This window comes from Pan troglodytes, chromosome 2 (assembly GCF_028858775.2).
Source record: "Pan troglodytes isolate AG18354 chromosome 2, NHGRI_mPanTro3-v2.0_pri, whole genome shotgun sequence".
Taxonomy (NCBI): domain Eukaryota; kingdom Metazoa; phylum Chordata; class Mammalia; order Primates; family Hominidae; genus Pan; species Pan troglodytes.
The window spans coordinates 10,427,350-10,446,797 of NC_086015.1; the positions used below are offsets into that span (position 1 = coordinate 10,427,350).

General features: G+C 39.4%; 1 long non-coding RNA gene across 2 annotated transcripts in view; it reads left to right on the top strand.

Moving 5' to 3' along the window:
- LOC129143475 (uncharacterized) overlaps nucleotides 1-19,448 on the top strand; it is a 432,563-nt gene that overhangs the window by 262,937 nt on the left and 150,178 nt on the right. Inside the window, exons 3-4 of one of the 2 annotated variants that reach the window (XR_008546931.1) lie at nucleotides 9,576-9,735; nucleotides 18,215-19,223. This is a non-coding gene — a long non-coding RNA (uncharacterized LOC129143475). Of the gene's footprint in view, nucleotides 1-9,575; nucleotides 9,736-18,214; nucleotides 19,224-19,448 lie in introns of those variants that run through there. The other variant, XR_010155488.1, reaches the window with a different exon arrangement.

Genomic DNA, 19,448 nt, shown 5'->3' on the forward strand with positions numbered 1-19,448 from the left:
GAGTCTCACTCTGTCACCCGGGCTGGAGTGCAGTGGCGTGATCTCGGCTCACTGCAAGCTCCACCTCCCGGGTTCATGCCATTCTCCTGCCTCACCCTCCCGAGTAGCTGGGACTACAGGTGCCTGCCACCATGCCCGACTAATTTTTTGTATTTTTAGTAAAGACGGGGTTTCACCATGTTGGGCAGGCTAGTCTCGATCTCCTGACCTCATGATCTGCCCACCTCGGCCTCCCAAAGTACTGGGATTACAGGCATGAGCCACCGCGCCCAGCCGAGAATCTGCTTCTATTCTGTGCTGGCATTGGCGGTATTTTAATGTGTATCCATCGTGGATTAAGGATCTGAGAAGCAGGAAAATGTTGGATAGTATTAGAAAGTAAGATAGTATACTCTCATTTGTGGTTACACCATATGTTATAACAGAAAAATATTAGGATACAGTAGATTAAAACGTCTGAGATTTACTTCCTACTCACATAAAGTCTAACTGACATGGTGGTAGCAGCAGGAAGGCTGCTATCCATACATCACAGCATGCTCACTGGCTCATGTTGTTTTCAGGATCACCCTGAATGGCAATATGCAACCAGAACAGGAAGGAGATGAGTGGAGGAGGCACATGTTTTGTTTTGTTTGTTTGTTTTGTTTTGTTTTTTTGCCAGGTCTGTCCCGCAGATTCTGGCCGAAATGAGTACTCAGACACAGGTATGTAGTGTAAAAGCAGCTAGGTTACTGCCTGTCTCTAGAGGCCAGAGAGCAGCCCTGAGAAGCTAGAGCTCCTTGCTTTTATTCAGTGCAGGCACAATGCCAAAAACCTGGGGCCAACACAACCTGTAGGTAATTAACATTTATTTTTCCCCTTTCAGGGAATGTCATGCATGGAGATGATCAAAGGTCAGTTCCTGGTCAACATAAGTAAACAAGCCTATTTAGATAAATTCCTTCACACTCCCTTGTACCTACTCCTTGCCCTCCGCCTCAGGATTATAGAACAGTTGCCTTCAGCTATTCTCCCCCAGGGCTCCGCAGAACCTTCCCACCTTTCAGAAGGTTTGTGTCCTTTCCCTATAGCTTTTCCCACCACTGTGACCAATCCCCCACGTTTTTTAATCCTATTGACAAAGAAATGAGACACATCATTTTTCTCATAGACCATGGCAAGAAAAAGTCACATGGTCACAACAGAAAACAAAGGTCACTGAGAAATGTCTCCAGACAGACAGGGGCACCTTTACATTATGTAAAGGAAGCTAACATCTTTGATAGTAAAGCCAACTGCCTTTACCATGTATGATATATTTTTTCAACATTGGTGATACCTGCAATGAGTACATTTTACCAAAATCTTTCAAAGTGAAATGCAACTAATTCTTGATTAACCTCTTTTCAAATTGATACTGTTTTAATCAATGCACAACAATTCAATTCCATTATCTTGACTGGTCCTCCATTCCTTGATCAATAAAGAGTGCACTGACATTTTAGCGTTCTTTATTCCAAGTTCTTTCAATTACTTTTCAAAAATAATACATACAAATAAATACCATATCAATTTATCACTTAAAAAATGTTATTAAACAAATTATATTAATGAAGAGCTGGAAAAAAGAAAACTAAATTCCATCAATTCAGTTACTCTATGAAGAGTTTCAATTTTTCCAAGTTTTCAGTTTTGTTCTTGAGAAATTATAATATTATAGCTAAATATTTACATTCCATGATATTTACATTTTCTAAGAGTATAGTTGGACTGACCACTCACTATACTTTCAAACTCAAAGATAAAGAATATGATTTATGTTAACCGTGAGCAATTGGAGGGTCTGGAAATGTAAATGTGAACAATTATATCAAGTTTAGGGCCGAAAATAGTCGCCAGTCTCATTATAGACAGACTCACCATTCAGGACTATTATTTTGCAGAAATAGCCAACAAAAGCCAGTACTTGCTCAGCCCAGTTTGATTGCATTTTTGTAGTCTGCATTATCATTTTAATATTCAACCTAGCAGATAGTATTCTTAAGCCAAACACATCAAGGTTCTCAGCAGTGTAACTGCAATACTGTCAGAGTTGCATATGAGCAAGGGCTACATTGGACCCCTCAGCCTGTAGAGGGTAAGATAGTTCCTTATGATCCTAATGCCATAGGATTTGCTCAGACTGTTAGCTGGATTCAGATATGGTGTTTATTTTACTCTGCATTAGATACTGAGATTACTGAGACCTCCAACCTCTATTGAGAAGCCTCTGGCCTCTAGCACTATAATAATATGCTAATAAAATAACCAGTTTGTTTGTAATTTGTTTTAATCCTTCAAATTTTTTGGTTTGATTTGTAAAAAGGTTCATATGCCTTTCCTCCCCTATTTTGGGTAATTGGTCGCTTCTAAAATACGTAAAATAAATATATTTTGAAGTAATCACATCAAGTTTTGAACAATCAAATAGAAGTCTTCATGTTTTCCCTCATTGCTAAAATTCCTGAGGAGGATAAACCTTGGCTTTCTAGGCATTCTGGTTAAGTGAAGTTGGTCAAAACAAACTTGTGCTGTAATTATTTTTTTTGTATCTGGAGAAACACTTTTGTAAGTGACACATTATCGACTTAAATTTTGTACTCACTGCCTTCTAAAGGTAATATTTTCTTCACTGTACAGTGTAGCTGGATATTAAATTTATGTTCAGAATTAAACATTAATTACGCATAAAATACCTAGGAAAACTAATGCATTTAAAGTATTTGCAAAAGAACAAAAACTACTGAAGGGAAACAAAGAGAATTCTTAGTCACATCCCAGCTAGATAGGCTCCTGGAAATAAGTTCAGTTAATATAATCTTTCAACCATCAGAAGTCCACTCAGCACTTCACAGCTACACAATAGTGGTAAAAGTATTTCCTTAATCCCTAGTCCCATTACTTAAAAAATATGCAAAAAATCAAAATTTTAGTTTTTTTAATGCAACTTTACTTCTTACAAAAATGTTCTCAGTGAATGCAAAGGTTTTGCTTGAGGGGCTGGGTAGAAGGAATGCTGATGGAAAGGTTTGGAGAACCACTACCGAAACTATATGGTGAGCCATGTGGACACTGGGACTTATGAAGTTAGTTGAAATTTCCTTGGAATTATCCCTTTTCACTTTTAGGTATTGAAAGGTAAATTATTAAAGCATTTTTTCTTTTTAATGAATAAGTTTTCTTTATCTTTCTTCAAAAGGGGAAAGTCAATGGTAGAGTTAATCTGAAGTGGCAGATTTTGCAGCTCTTAAAAATTTACTCTCAGAGGAATAACCTGTATATGCTGACCATAATCTGTCTGAAATACTGGGAGATCAGAAATTTTGGGAATTAACAATTAAAAAACATTTAATTGCCCCATCCAAGCCCTCTGTGTAAGCACCTCCCCATAAGCAATTTCCATTCCATGTAGACAGAAAATGATCCATTATAAATTATCCAAGAGCTGATGGACTTTTCCAATTAATATAGTATCCCTTTAATTCCATGTTAACTTCTGGGCATCAAACCTTCCCTTATATTTCAGAAATCGGGACTATTTCTTTCCACTTGCCAGTATTTTAAAATAAAAAGACTCTTTAGTCATTTTGTTAAGGGCTCACACATTCTCTTCCGAGTAGTGAACAGTACCGTGGAACATTTCCCATTGATGAGATTGGTAATTATTGCTGAGTAAAAGAAAAAACAGATTAGAATGATGATACTAGTATCTGAAAAGTTAAAAGAAAAAGATAAGCATGATCTTTCCATTTTGGCACTTTTGACATTTGGGGTGGGATAATTCCTTGTTGTGTGCGGATGTCCTGTGCTCTGCAGAATGTTTAGCAGCATCCATGGCTTCTGCCCACTAGATGCCAGTAGCAGTTTCTCCTCTAGTTATGACAGCCAAAAATATCTCCAGACAGAGCCAAACATCCTCTCAAAGGACACAATTGCCTCCTTCCCCTCTCTTCATTAAAAGCCACTTGGGTAAAATAAGAACTCACAGGAATAATAAAAATTGTACCCTCAAGAATGCCAGTCTTCAAATAATGGGAGTAGACCACCTGTTTATTATAAATCTAGTAGATTGAAGCCTGATATATCTTCCCAGCCACTGCTCTCCTAGATGCTTCTCTACTTTTTTAGGTGTATTATGGATTGTTTAGCACACATAGAAGATATGTATTTTGTTAACCTGTGTTATAGAATGGAACTGGTGTTAAGTTTATGGGTTGAGATTCTGAAATTCTTAGTACTTCACTAAAAAATGGGAGTAATTACGTAAGGACTTGGATGGCCCATGTAATGCTGCCTGGTTTATTCCTTGGAAGAAACCTGACAGACTAAATAGGCGGCGTTATCCATATGTCCATGGTGATCCAAGGAAGTCCAACATTACATAAAAGTCATTCTGGTAGTGTCATCCCCATTCTCTGTTTTCCTTAGTTCTCAACTGCTGGGAAGGGAGGCAAGGGTTTCAGAATAAAGAGAATGTAAGTGTCAGATGTAAAACCTGGAAGATTTATTCAAGATAGCAGTGAACTCTAGCTGTGTTAGCCTTTAGGATATTGCCTTGCATACACGAAGGGCACCACTTTTTCCCTGTAATTCATTCATCGGCTCATTACTCCCAGTCAGTACGTGAGCAAATCCTTGCCCTATCCATCTCCAGGGATTTAAAGAATAAAGGTCATTAGAATATTTGGCTTCCCTGGCTACTGAAACTGGTGCAGATATAAGCTGATGACTCAAAGGATATTCGATGGCAAACAATCTCATGTCTTTTTTGGGACCAATTGGAAGCAGGATTTTTACTAGAATTGGGAACAGAATAGGATAATATTTGGAGGGTCTAGAAACCATGACAGAGGGATGGAGCAGATTCTGCATGAAATTATTCAAAACTCTGGAGCCAGATGGGTTTGAAAGTAGCTGAACTCTTGAATGTTTCTGTTCAAGAAGTAATTAACTCCCTCTTGTTACTCAAGCAATGAAAGTCTGATTTATTATTTCGCTTGCAACCCAGGGTCCTCACTAATAAGGATACATCTAGTCTCACGCCCACCATCCTCTCTTACAGTTATGGAACTAAGTATTAATGAATGATTTGCCCAGAATCATGCTTTTCTGATCACTATCTTCTATAATTTAAGCTTAATCTGCATTCTAATTTGGGTTTTTTCCTTGATGCCCAGCTGTAAATTGAACTGGTTTATTATTTGGTTTGCATAACACCCAACAACTAGTGTTAATTATTTTTCATTTACTAATTACCTAAATTGATTAGATATACAGACTCTCTCGAAACTCTGGCTTGCATTATTTGTCTATCACTTCGTTCAGATTTAAGTTGTTATGTTGAGACACAAACATGCCAAAAAAGGGTAGTATAACTAAGTATAAATGATTAATCCCAGTGCTTCTTATTGATTCATGCTCTTAAATCCGACGCTGATTATCCTATTTATTGAGCTATTTAAATACCTATTGGAGTCCTAAAAGGTTTGTCACAGGACAGACCCACAGTCATAATTTTTATTGTGATTCCAGCACAAAACAAATTTTTATTTTTTAGGTAATTGTTTTTCTTTCTATTTTTCCATGGGCACTATAAATCATAGAGTTTATTAGACATTTGCATCATTTTTGTTATGACAAATGTAAAGCACAATTATAATTAGAATATAGTAGCATCAATATGTTTATACAGATGTGAAGGTAAACTCATCAACATTCATTCCATATGTCTGCAATCTAGCTTTTTCTTTTATTGTCAAACCAAATAATTTTAAATTAGGGTAATTTTTACTAGTATCTTTTATACTTCTATGTGTAGATGTATAAGAAAATAACCTACGTTGTCACCGAAGTTGATGGTTATAGAGTTTTGGTTACTCTGTGTTGCTAAGGATGACAGAAATATAGAACACAGTCTACCTGTTTATGGGAAATGATTGTCGTGACCAATAATGGAAATAGTTTAATGTGATTCTGATGGGTTTATATAAATCTCTGATCCAATACATTCACCACTAAAACTAGAGAAATTTTACAACACTGAAATCTAAAACCAAATGAGGATGTACCTAACTATGCCTTAAACTAGGATGGCCTGAGAAAACATGAATAAGTAATTTTTAAAATCGCTTTACTGAAGTGAGGGGAGTGGCACAGGACTCTGAAAAACTTTAAGGTTTGACTTTACGCTGATATTAGCCTTCCTGGAGATTAAAAACCCCAGAGTCTCTGACGGCAAGACAAATTTCACATCATGGCAAGACAAATTTCACATCATGGCAGAAAAGTATCTGCTGGCCTTCAGAAATAGCAGCATAGTCAGAAATCCTGAATATCATCCCAGATTGTGTTAGCTTTGTCCTTCTTAAGATTCTTTTGGCTATTTTTGATACTTTTATTTTCATATAAATTTTAAAATTATGTCTTAATTTAGGAACAAGATATTGCTAAGTGAGTAAGGGGAGAAAGAAGGTTTGGTACCTATAGATTATGGGGACACAAGTGAGAGAAGAGGAAACCTGTCAGAGAAGGAACATCTTTGCTGGATACAGATAAAACCAGTAAAGCATTTGATGAACCTGAGGGCTGGCATGTTGATTTGAACATGAAGGAGCCCAAATGCAAAGATAATCCTCACTGCCAAGTGTTTTACCTGGGAATTTTGCTGAATCAGCACAGGCTGACCGTCCCCCCCCCACACTCACCTGTTTCAGTCCTAGGGCCATCACTGTTCACTTAGCCAATCCAGAGGTCTCTGTGGGTCAAACCACTCTGATGAAGGTATGGACTCCATTGTCCATTATGGTAACCATGACCACTTAGTCTTGGGCAGTTGTGTTACCACTTGGGCCCAGAAACCTTCTATTTCTGTAGAAATCATGGCAGCAGTTCACACTACCATTTCTGGACAATAAGGAATAACCACTACAGGATGCTGTACTCCCCTCATCTATGTAAATCTCAACTCCTGGGTGAAGGAAGCATCTGCAGACCCTCTCGAGAGACATGAGTAGAGGATGGGTGAGAAAGTCTTGCCCAATAAATCCAACTGAGCATTTCAAGTAGTGTAAATCTTTGTATAGTAAAGAAGTTCTGGCATTTCAGTTTATTTCAGTGTAAGCACCTGGGACCCCACTACAGACAGAGCCCACTCCCAGCCACTTAAGATGACACATCACAGGAACACAAAATCTCATTTTAGTGTAAGGATATTAAAACACTTAGTCCAATGAAGCATTTGATTCCTTTCACCTTGATCCCACATCCTCAGATATCATTCCAATTAATACTCTCCAGGTTTATGTTGCTACAAATTGGTAACATCTTGCAATTCCTTTGGACACATAACATATAGCATTTTCTTAAGGGTCACAATGTGTAACTGATCCCTTAGGAACTTCTAGGAGTTGGATATGATTTCAGGTGTACATTCAATGAGAGGTAGTATGTGGGAAGTGGGAGTGAAATTTAAAGAAGTTCAGCTATCCCCCACAGTGCAACAAACTCATGAAAAAACATTCTTCAGGTAAAGTGAGATCTACCTCCTCAGACAGGGGTAAAAGGGCTACTTCTGCCGGCAAAGAAGGTTCGTTGGATTTAGGAGTCCAAGTTCCTCAGTTTCATCAGAATCTGCTCAACATCTTCATCCCAATTTTCAGAATCCCACTCCTTTCTGCTGATTGTCCTGACATTAGAGAGTCTGTGAAGTTATGGATTCAAGGTGCACTATAATTTAGCCATCTACAGAATCAAATTTTAGTTGACAGAAAGTACAGATGTTTTGTTCCCTTATCTGATCCCTAAACTGGGTATGTAAATTTCTAAGCACATCATTTCATTTCCCTAGTTTCTGTGAAACACTTAGGCATATAAAACCAACCCCATTATAATTCTAATCTTTACTAAAATAGTCTATGACAATAAGTACTTTGCCTTTTTAAATAACTTGATTATAGATGAAGATATAATAAATTATTTTGTCAGTTTATACTACGGGCTACCAGTATCTCCTTTTCCTCTAGCAATGAGGTGCTTCATGCCTTTAAATGTTTAGTCAAATTAAATAGATAATTCCAGGTCCCAGCTTTAAGGTTTGCACAACTTAACTGCTTTTTTGTACCAATAAATGAAGTGGTCACATTTCAATCAGAAAAACAAAACTACTGTGAGTGCAGTGGAATAAGGAATTAATTACAGAAATTCAGCTTTGCATTATTGTCAGAGAAATTAGAGAATCCAAAGTCCAAATGCAGGAGTTGAAGGATCAGAGATAAATCACTATCCAGGCTTGAAGCGTCTGAACAAATCAGAGCTTGCAGGAAAATTTGGAAGCTGTGTGTGTCTAGCTTTTGGAAGAGTTCCAAGAAAAAGGATGGTGTAAGTCTATGAAAGGCTGCTCACTCTTTGGCTATAGTCTCTCCAGTGGGGAGCAAGGCAGTTGCTGTTGATGAGTAGGACCAGCAGCAGGAAGAGGAGCTACATGCAGAGTGAGGAAGAGGGAAGACCTGCTGGAAACTGCCTGTAATTCTGCATTTGTCTCCTATAGCCTTTAACCAATGACAATCTTCAGATTGTAACATAATCTTATGCAACTTCACTTTTGGCTATTTCTAACTTGGATCATACCTAGCAAAGTTCATTCCAGGAAATGTAGTTTCCAATATAATCACGATAAAAATACCACAATCCACCATACAACACAATGTATCCCTTTTATAAGAAAAGAAGTCTATACAATGGTTTAAAAAGTGATCTGTTGTATAGGACTACATAGGGTTGGATATCACTCTTTTACTTAGTAAGCATGTAATCGTGGACATGCTTGAAGACCTCTGTTCCTCAGTTTCCTTATCTGAAAAGCAGGGATGAAGATAAAATCTGCTAAGGCTTGTTATTTTCAGTTCTTTCATATAAAATGCTTCAAAGTAATCAGTACCATCCGCACAAGTGAAAAGCTCAACAAACTGAAAATCAACTACTTTTCTTAGATCCGTCAGAGAATTGAGGTATTAGGGCAAACTAGCACTCTGATATCTGAAGAAACATTATAGATTAAAGAATGATCCCCCCTCCCAAGCACCTTGCTATCAACACATCAATAGGCCATTTGTTATTACTAGTTAATAACTGTCAGGCCTCTGAGCCCAAGCCAAGCCATCACATCCCCTGTGACTTGCACGTATACACCCAGATGGCCTGAAGTAACTGAAGAATCACAAAAGAAGTGAATATGCCCTGCCCCGCCTTAACTGATGACATTCCACCACAAAAGAAGTGAAAATGGCCGGTCCTTGCCTATTACCTTGTGAAAGTCCTTTTCCTGGCTCATCCTGGCTCAAAAAGCTACCCCACTGAGCACCTTGCGAGCCCCACTCCTGCCCGCCAGAGAACAAACCCCCTTTGACTGTAATTTTCCTTTACCTACCCAAATCTTATAAAACAGCCCCACCCCTATCTCCCTTCGCTGACTCTCTTTTCGGACTCAGCCCGCCTGCACTCAGATGATTAAAAGCTTTTATTGCTCACACAAAGCCTGTTTGGTGGTCTCTTCACAGGGACACGCATGAAATTTGGTGCCATGACTCGGATCAGGGCACCTCCCTTGGGAGATCAATCCCTTGTCCTCCTGCTCTTTGCTCGGTGAGAAAGATCCACCTACGACCTCAGGTCCTCAGACCAACCAGCCCAAGAAACATCACACCAATTTCAAATCCGGTAAGCGGCCTCTTTTTACTCTCTTCTCCAACCTCCCTCACTATCCCTCAACCTCTTTCTCCTTTCAATCTTGGCGCCACACTTCAATCTCTCCCTTCTTTTAATTTCAATTCCTTTCATTTTCTGGTAGAGACAAAGGAGACACATTTTATCCGTGGACCCAAAACTCTGGCGCCAGTCACGGACTGGGAAGGCAGCCTTCCCTTGGTGTTTAATCATTGCAGGGACGCCTCTGATTATTCACCCACGTTTCAGAGGTGTCAGACCATGCAGGGACACCTGGCTTGGTCCTTCACACTTAGCAGCAAGTCCTGCTTTTCTGGGGGAGGGGCAAGTACCCAAACCCCTTCTCTCCGTGTCTCTACCCCTTCTCCACCTTTCTGGGGGGCAAGAAACCCCCAACCCCTTCTAATTCACTCTTAGCGGCAAGTCCCGCTTTTGTAGGGGAAGGGCAAGTACCCCAACCTCCTATCTCTGTGCCTCGATCCCTTAATTCCGTGCCCCAACCTCTTATATCTCTGTGCCCCAATCCCTTATTTCTGTGCCCTGACCTCTTATCTCTGTGCCCCATCCCTTATTTCCATGCCCTGACCTCTTATCTCTGCACCCCAACCCCTTATTTCCATGCCTCAACCCCTTTCCCACTTTTCAGGAGGGTAAGAACCCCCAAACCCCTTCCCTCCGTGTCTCTACTCTCTCTTTTCTCTGAGCTTGCTTCCTTCACTATGGGCAACCTTCCACCCTCCATTCCTCCTTTTTCTCCCTTAGCCTGTGTTCTCAAAAACTTAAAAGCTCTTCAACTCACATCTGACCTAAAACCTAAATGCCTTATTTTCTTCTGCAATGCTGCTTGACCCCAATACAAACTCAACAGTAGTTCCAAATAGCCAGAAAATGGCACTTTCAATTTTTCCATCCTGCAAGATCTAAATAATTCTTGTCATAAAACAGGCAAACGGTCTGAGGTGCCTGACATCCAGGCATTCTTTTACACATCAGTCCCTTCCTAGTCTCTGTGCCCAATGCAACTTTTCCCAAATCTTCCTTCTTTCCCTCCTGCCTGTCCCCTCAGTCCCAACCGCAAGCATCGCTAAGTCTTTCTAATCTTCCTTTTCTATAGACCAATCCGAAATCTCCCCTCCTCCCCAGGCTGCTCCTTGCCAGGCTGAGCTAGGTCCCAATTCTTCCTCAGCCTCAGCTCCTCCACCCTATAATCTTTTTATCACCTCCCCTCCTCACACCCGGTCCGGCTTACAGTTTCATTCCGTGACTAGCCCTCCCCCACCTGCCCAGCAATTTCCTCTTAAAAAGGTGGCTGAATCTAAAGGCATAGTCAAGGTTAATGCTCCTTTTTCTTTATCAGACCTCTCCCAAATCAGTGAGCATTTAGGCTCTTTCATCAAATATGAAAAACCCAGCCCAGTTCATGGCTTGTTCGGCAGCAACCCTGAGACGCTTTACAGCCCTAGACCCTAAAAGGTCAAAAGGCCATCTTATTCTCAATATACATTTTATTACCCAATCTGCTCCCGACATTAAATACAACTCCAAAAATTAAATTCCAGCCCTCAAACCCCACAACAGGACTTAATTAACCTCACCTTCAAGGTGTACCATAATAGAGTAGAGGCAGCCAAGTAGCAATGTATTCCTGAGTTGCAATAACTTGCCTCCACTGTGAGACAAACCCCAGCCACATCTCCAGCACACAAGAACTCCAAACGCCTCAACTGCAGCTGCCAGGGGTTCCTCCAGAACCTCCTCCCCCAGGAGCTTGCTACAAGTGCCGGAAATCTGGCCACTGGGCCAAGGAATGCCCACAGCCCAGGATTCCTCCTAAGCCATATCCCATCAGTGTGGCACCCCACTGAAAATCAGACTGTTCAACTCACCTGGCAGCCATTCCCAGAGCCCCTGAAACTCTGGCCCAGGGCTCTCTGACTGACTCCTTCCCAGATCTTCTCGGCTTAGCAGCTGAAGACTGACACTGCCCGATTGCCTCGGAAGCCCCATAGACCATCACGGATGCCGAGCTTTAGGTAACTCTCACAGAGAGGGTACGTCCGTCCCCTTCTTAGCCAATACGGAGGCTACCCACTCCATATTACCCTCTTTTCAAGGGCCTGTTTCCCTTGCCTCCATAACTGTTGTGGGTATTGGTGGCGAGGCTTCTAAACCTCTTAAAACTCCCCAACTCTGGTGCCAACTTAGACAATACTCTTTTAAGCACTCCTTTTTAGTTATCCCCACCTGCCCAGTTCCCTTATTAGGCCGAGACACTTTAACTAAATTATCTGCTTCCCTGACTATTCCTGGACTACAGCTGCATCTCATTGCCGCCCTTCTTCCCAATCCACAGCCTCCTTTGCGTCCTCCTCTTGTATCCCCCGACCTTAACCCACAAGTATAAGATACCTCTACTCCCTCCTTGGTGACTGATCACGCACCCTTACCATCTCATTAAAACCTAATCACCCTTACCCCGCTCAATGCCAAGATCCCATCCCACAGCACGCTTTAAAAGGATTAAAGCCTGTTATCACTCGCCTGCTACAGCATGGTCTTTTAAAGCCTATAAACTCTCCTTACAATTCCCCCATTTTACCTGTCCTAGAACCAGACAAGCCTTACAGGTTAGTTCAGGATCTGTGCCTTATCAACCAAATTGTTTTGCCTATCCACCCCATGGTGCCAAACCCATATACTGTCCTATCATCAATACCTCCCTCTACAACCCACTATTCCGTTCTGGATCTCAAACGTGCTTTCTTTACTATTCCTTTGCACCCTTCATCCCAGCCTCTCTTCACTTTCACTTAGACTGACCCTGACACCCATTAGGCTCAGCAAATAACCTGGGCCGTACTGCCGCAAGGCTTCACAGACAGCCCCCATTACTTCAGTCAAGCTCAAATTTCATCCTCATCTGTTACCTATCTGGGCATAATTCTCATAAAAACACACGTGCTTTCCCTGCTGATCGGGTCCGACTAATCTCCCAAACCTCAATCCCTTACAAAACAACAACTTCTTTCCTTCCTAGGCATGGTTAGTGTGGTCAGAATTCTTACACAAAAGCCAGGACTGCACCCTGTAGCCTTTCTGTGCAAACAACTTGACCTTACTGTTTTAGCCTAGCCCTCATGTCTGCGTGCAGTGGCTGCCTCTGCTTTAATACTTTTAGAGGCCCTAAAAATCACAAACTATGCTCAACTCACTCTCTACATTTCTCATAACTTCCAAAATCTATTTTCTTCCTCATACCTGATGCATATACTTTCTGCTCCCCGGCTCCTTCAGCTGAACTCACTCTTTCTTAGGTCCCACAATTACCATTGTTCCTGGCCTGGACTTCAATCTGGACTCCCACATTATTCCTGATACCACACCTGACCCCCATGACTGTATCTCTCTGATCCACCTGACATTCACCCCGTTTTCCCATATTTCCTTCTTTCCTGTTCCTCACCCTGATCATGCTTGATTTATTGATGGCGGTTCCACCAGGCCTAATTGCCACACAACAGCAAAGGCAGGCTACGCTATAGTACAAGCCACTAGCCCGCCTCTTAGAACCTCTCAATTCCTTTCCATTGTGGAAATCTATCCTCAAGGAAATAACTTCTCAGTGTTCCATCTGCTATTCTACTACTCCTCAGGGATTATTCAGGCCCCCTCCCTTCCCTACACATCAAGCTCGAGGATTTGCCCCAACCCAGGACTGGCAAATTAGCTTTACTCAACATGCCCCAAGTCAGATAACTAAAATACCTCTTAGTCTAGGTAGACACTTTCACTGGATAGGTAGAGTCCTTTCCTACAGGGTCTATAAGGCCACTGCAGTCATTTCTTCCCTTCTGTCAGACATAATTCCTCAGTTTAGCCTTCCCACCTCTATACAGTCTGATAACGGACCAGCTTTTACTAGTCAAATCACCAAGCAGTTTCTCAGGCTCTTGGTATTCAGTGGAAACTTCATATCCCTTACCATCCTCAATCTTCAGGAAAGGTAGAACGGACTAATGGTCTTTTAAAGCCACACCTCACCAAGCTCAGCCTCCAACTTAAAAAGGATTGGACAGTACTTTTACCTCTTGCCCTTCTCAGAATTAGAGCCTGTCCATGAGATGCTACAGGGTACAGTCCATTTATGTGGATGCAATTTCTTGCTTGGCCCCAACCTCATCCCAGACACCAGCCCTCTTGAGAGACTATCTTCCAGTCCTCCAACAGGCTAGACAGGAAATTCGCCAGGCTGCTAATCTTCTCTTGCCTACTCCAGATCCCCAGCCATATTAAGACACCCTAGCTGGACGATCAGTTCTTGTTAAGAATCTGACCCCTGAAACTCTACAACCTCGATGGACCAGACCCTACTTAGTCATCTATAGTACCCCAACTGCCGTCTGCCTGCAGGATCCTCCCCACTGGGTTCACTGTTCCAGAATAAAGCTGTGTCCATCGGACAGCCAGCCTAATCCCTCCTCTTCCTCCTGGAAGTCGCAAGTACTCTCCCCCACTTCCCTTAAGCTCACTCATATTTCTGAAGAACAGTAATAACCCTTATGAGCCTAATACATCCCTTCATTCTATTAGGTCTGTTCGTCCTTACCCTACTTTTTGCAACAGGCTTTATGAAGTCACCCCCACCACTTAGGCCGAGCCCCAAAAAACTTGTCATCCCTACTATTTTCTGTCTAGTCATACTCCTATTCTCCGTTCTCAACTGCTTATAAATGGCCTACTCTTGTTTACACTGCCGGTTTACACTGTTTCTTCAAGCCATCACAGCTGATATCTCTTGGTGCTATCCCCAAACTGCCACTCTTAATTCCCTCTTAGAGTGGGTAGATGATCTTTGCTGGCAGGGCACCCTCCAATACTTCCACCCTGATGAAGTATGTATCCATTAAAAAATTAACCCCAAAAGCACAAAAAAGAAGAAATAATTAAGGACAATAAAAAGAACAGGGGTGAAAACAATAAGGAACCTGAAGCTGCTGGCACTTACAGCTATAGGAAATATTAAACATATCCTAACTCCTGTTAACCAAATTAAAATAAAAAACACAGTCTGGGCGGGGCGCAGTGGCTCACGCCCGTAATCCCAGCACTTTGGGAGGCTGATCTAGACCATCCTGGCTAACACAGTGAAACCCGGTCTCTACTAAAAATACAAAAAATTAGCCAGGCGTAGTGGTGGGTGCCTTTAGTCCCAGCTAGTTGGGAGGCTGAGGCGGGAGAATGGTGTGAACCTGGGAGGCAGAGCTTGCAGTGAGCCAAGATCATGCCACTGCACTCCAGCCTGGGTGACAGTGTGAGACTCCATCTCAAAAGATAAATAAACAACAACAAAAAGGAACACAGTCTGAATAGACAAAGCAAACATCAGAACTAGACTCAAACATGGTACTGATTTTGAAATTATCAGACAGAGATTTTAAAATAACTATGGTCAATATGTTAAGCTTTCTAATAGAAAGTATACAGCACACTAGGACAGGTGACTAATATAGGCAGAAAGACAAAAACTCTAAGAAAGCATCAAAAAGAAATGCTAGAGGCCAGGCGCAGTGGCTCACACCTGTAATCCCAGCACTTTGGGAGGCTGAGGCAGGTGGATCACGAGGTCTGGAGATTGAGACCATCCTGGCTAACATGGTGAAACCCTGTCTCTACTAAAAATACAAAAAATTAGCAGGGCTTGGTGGCAGGCGCCTGTAGTCCCAGCTACTTGGGAGGCTGAGGCAGGAGAATGGCATGAACCCTGGAGGCAGAGCTTGCAGTGAGTCGAGATTGGGCCACTGCACTCCAGCCTGGGCGACAGAGTGAGACTCCATCCATCTCAAAAAAAAAAAGAAAGAAAGAAAGAAAAAAAAATGCTAGAAACCAAAAACCCTGTAACAGGAATAAAGAATGCCTTTGAATGTCAATAGAATGGACATGGCCAAAAAAAGAATCAGTGAGCTTGAAGATATGTCAATATAAACTCTACAAATCAAAATGAAATAAGAAAAAATGAAAAGAATAAAAGTATCTGAGACCTGTGAAAAAATAAAAAGTTGTAATATACACATAATGATAATACCAGAAAGAGGAAGCAGAGAGGAACAGGAGTATTCGCAGTAATAGTGGTTGAGTATTATTCAAAATTAATTACAGATAACAACCCACAGTTACATCCAGGAAGCTCAGAGAACACCGATCAGCATAAACACCAAAACATCTATATGTAAGCATATTATATTCACATTGCAGAAAATGAGACAAAAGTCTTAAAAGAATTGAGAAATAATAATTGAGAAACAAAACAAAAACCTTTACCTATAGAAGGAGGGATAAAAATTACACTGGACTTGTCACCAGTAATAATGCAGGCAAGAAGAAAATGAAGTGAAATATCTACAGAGTTGAAAGAAAGAAAATCAACAAACTAGAATTCTACATATAGTGAAATTATGCTTCAAAAGTAAATGAGAAATAGAGACTCCTTCAGACTCACAAAAGTTAAGAAAATATGTTGCCAGTAGACCTGCCTTGCAAAAAGTTTTTCAAAAAAAGTAGCTCAGAGCAAAAAAAATAGTGTTGTCATAAAATAGGATCTTCATTTTAAAAAGGAAGAACAGTGGAGAAGGAATAAGTGAAGGTAGAATGATACCTTTTATGTTGTTTTTCTTAATTGATCTAATACATGACTGCTTATTTTAGGTAAAAATAGCAAGAATGCTTTGGGGGATCATACCATATAGATAAGTAGAATGAATTACAGTAATAGTTTAAGAAATGGGAGAGGAAATTTGAGAATACTATGTTATAAAGTACATGTACTACCTATGAAGTGGTATAGTATTACTTGAAAGGGGACTTAGATTAGTTTTAAATGTATATGTAAAAATCTAGGGCATCCACTAAAAACAACAAAAAAGTCTGCAGATGTTGCTAACATAATTTCATAAAATTTTATCAAGAGAGAAGGCAGAAAAAAGAGGAATAGTTGTAAAATAGCAAAACATGAAATAAGTGTAATGGATAAAAAACAGATACAAGCATGGTAGATATTTACCTAACTATATCAATAATCACTTTAAGTGTGAATGGACTAAAAATATCAAATGAAAGACAGAGAAAGTCAAAGTGGATTAAAAAAAAGTAAAAACGTAAGACCAATGATATATTATCTAGAAGAAATCTAGTTTAGTATAAAGACACAGATACATTAAAAGTAAAGGGACGACAAGATAAGTCATGTTAACACTAATCAAAAGAAAACTGGAGTAGCTATATTAATTTCAGGCACTACAGGCTTCAGAGCAAGGAAAATCATCAAGGATAATGAGAGGCATTACATAATAATAGAGAAATTTATTCTCTATTATATAGGACTACAAAAAGAAATAGACAAATTCACTATTATTGCTGCAGAATTCAACATATATCTATCAGTAACTGAGAATTCCAACAGACAGAAAATCATTAAGACATAGTTGAACTGAACAATACATAGAAATAAAGTGTATCTAATTAATGTTTGTAGAGTATTTCACCCAATAAGAGCAGAATACATATTCTTCTCAAGTTCACATATTAACCAAAATAGACAACATTCTGCATCATAAAGTACATCTTAACAAATTCAAAATGATAGAAATTATACAACGTATGATTTAGAAAGACCACAGTAAAATTAAACTAGTTGAAAAATCCAATATGTTTTTCGGTTCAACAATACACTTTAAAATAACACATGGAACAAAGAATTTGCAAGACAAAGAGACATTGTTAGTTAAATAAAAATATAAACATACTGTATCAAAATCTGTGAGGTACAGGAAAAGAAGCACTTAGAGGCAAATTTATAGCATTGAATACATATATTAGAAAACAAGAAATATTAAAATAAATAACCTAATCTTTCACATTAGGAAACTAGAGAAGAAGAGCAAATTTAGGACCAAAGCAAGCAGAAGAAAAGACGTACTAAAAATTAGAGTAGAAATCAATTAAATTGAAAACAAGGAATCAATAGAAAAATTAATCAAATTTTTTGAAAATTTTGTCTTTTGAAAAGACCAATAAAATTAAAAAACCCTAATCCAGAGTGGGGGTGGAGAGGAAGGAAAAGGAAGAAAGGGAAAGAGAGAGAGAGAGACAGAACATTAATAGTCTTAAAAATGAATGGGAGATCATCACTACTGATCTAATAAACATTAAATGATTAAATTGTTTAAAAAAGAAATATTATAAGCTACTATATGCCCACAAATAAAATAACTTACATTAAATAGGCCAGTTTCCTGAAAGACAAAAACTGTGATACACACAAAAAATAGATTTTCTAAAGAGGCCTATATTTATTAAATAAATTTTATCGGTAGAAAACAAACCCCAAAAGAGCACTTGGCCTAGATGGTTTCAGTGGTAAATTCTATTAAATATGTCAGAAAAAAATAATGATACCAACTCTCTCCACTTTTTTTAGAAGACAGGATCAGAGGGAATACTTCCTAAATCATTCTGTGAAGGTACATTCCTCTAAAGCCAAAACTATATTAAGACCTTACAAGAAAAGAAAACTGCATACCAATATCCTTCATGAACAGAGATGCAAAAAATCTTCAAAATTTGTTAGCAACTATATTCAACAGTGAATAAAAATAATTATACACCATGACCAAGATAAATTTATTTCAGGCATGCAAAAATGGTTCAACATTTGCAAATCAATTAATGTAATTCATCATATCGACATAGTGAGAGGTGAAGCCAGCTGGACTTCCTGGGTCGAGTGGGGACTTGGAGAACTTTTCTGTCTAGCTAGAGGATTGTAAATGCACCAATCAGCACTCTGTGTCTAACTAAAGGATTGTAAATGCACCAATCAGCACTCTGTAAAAATGCACGAATCAGCACTTTGTGTCTAGCTAAAGGATTGTAAACACAGCAATCATCACTCTGTAAAAACGCACCAATCAGTGCTCTGTGTCTAGCTAAAGGACTGTAAATGCACCAATCAGCACTCTGTGTCTAGCTAAAGGTTTGTAAACGCACCAGTCAGCACTCTGTAAAAGGAGTTTATGGGAGGGAGAATTAGTGGCAAAAGTGCAGGGAATTTTTAGAACAATTAAATGATTCTATATGGCTCTGCAATGTACAAACATAGCATTACGCATTTGTCAAAACCCATAAAACTATATAACACAAAGAGTGAGCCTTAGTGTAAACCACAAGTTTTATTTTATAATGATGTATCATTATTAACACATTAGTTTTAAAAAACACACCACATTAATGCAAGATGTTAATGGTAAAGTGAATGTGGGGGTTGGCATATGGGAACTCTCTCTACTGTCTGCTCAGTTTTTCTGTAAATACAAACTGTTCTATGAAACAGATAAAGTTTTTAATAGAATTTAATTAAATGCTATTAATTTTTTAAAAAGAAGCTACTTCATAGAACTCTTGTATTAATATATACGTGGCATTTAGAACACTACCTACTTACCACTCAATAAAAATTAACTTCATTATATTGTTATCATGATTATTATTATTATTACATAATAGATATATTAACAGAGCTGTGTCCTCTGAAAAACATGGTTTTTTTTTCCTTTAATGCACTTGTAAATTTAGAACTTGAAACTACAGAAAATGTCATTGCTTGCCCTAAAGAAAAATGTTTTCCTGTACAATTAAATAAAATGAGAAAATAT